The sequence below is a fragment of the Acyrthosiphon pisum genome, chromosome A1, assembly GCF_005508785.2.
Source record: "Acyrthosiphon pisum isolate AL4f chromosome A1, pea_aphid_22Mar2018_4r6ur, whole genome shotgun sequence".
NCBI lineage: Eukaryota > Metazoa > Arthropoda > Insecta > Hemiptera > Aphididae > Acyrthosiphon > Acyrthosiphon pisum.
In genome coordinates, this window is record NC_042494.1 from 18,594,717 (window position 1) to 18,596,007 (window position 1,291).

Below are 1,291 nucleotides of genomic sequence, written 5' to 3' on the forward strand. Positions count from 1 at the left end.
AATATATTAAAATTTATTTTATTCATAGCTGTGTATATTTTAACTATACTAGGTATACATGTATGTAATATATTTTTTTCAAAAATATAAAATATTAAGTACATATTATATCTCATAAATATTACTTGCTACTTACATTTATACAAATAAGTCTTTTTGTGACATTTCTGTTACGCCTTTTAAAATCTATACGATTATACGAATGTCCAACTGATAGGCCTACAGAACTAATGATGAATTAGTCCGTCTGTGGTATCAATAAATATATATATATAATGAATATACGTATATAAATTACGATTGTATAATACAAGTTTATCACATAAAAGTACATAGTCTGTCATCTGACTCTGACAACTATATAAATATAGAGATTAGATTTAGATAGTGAATTACCTATACTGTAATAAATAGGTATTGTAAAACTAAAATGTTCACCAAAAGACTAATTTTCTAACGACATATCAAATATTATGGATTTAAGTTAAATACCTATTATATGTATATAAACATTTTTTAGTACACCGTATTTACTAAGTTTGTATCACATCACCACGACCCAAAACCATTGGATGATACAACATTATGTGCAGTTAACAACGCGAAAGTTGACATGAAGCATTGATTATTTGATTATTTAGATTATTATTATAATTATTATTATTATACAATATTTTATAACAATATTATTTTTATTTTTTTTATTTTTATTAATTAACACTATACATAATTACTAGTTAATACTTACTACGTAGGTATAAAACTTATATTTATAATATACTTTATGTATATTGTATATAAATATAGGTAATCGGTCAAAATATCCAAGGACAAAATATCCAAATGTATCCATTTTTCTGAAAATAAGTACATTACAGTTTACTTTCTAATAAAATTAGCTCAAACATCAATTTATTTAATTATAAAAATATATCTAATATAATAATAGTAATAATATCACAAATTATAGTGTACACATATTAGTCAAATAGTCAAATAGTCAAATAATATAAAATAATTTGTTTTTATGAATACAGTTTACACACAATAAAATAAAATATTTAATAATTTGCTAAAAAAATGACTAAACCTACACTATATTTTCTAAAAATTTAGAAAAACGTTTAAAAAAAAAAACACAAAATTGTAAATCAATACATCCATCGCTCAAAATTAGCTCAATATTAAATTATAAAATTATCTCGTAAAATTAGTTCAACTTTTATACGCTGTATTACTTATGGTAAAATAAATTAAATTAATATTAAGATATCACAAATATACTGTACAC

General features: G+C 21.1%; 1 protein-coding gene across 2 annotated transcripts in view; it reads right to left on the reverse strand.

Annotated features, from left to right (window-relative positions):
- The window catches only part of LOC100164556 (transient-receptor-potential-like protein), an 80,275-nt gene that overhangs the window by 32,585 nt on the left and 46,399 nt on the right, over positions 1-1,291 (reverse strand). The gene's annotated exons all lie outside the window — the stretch shown is intronic.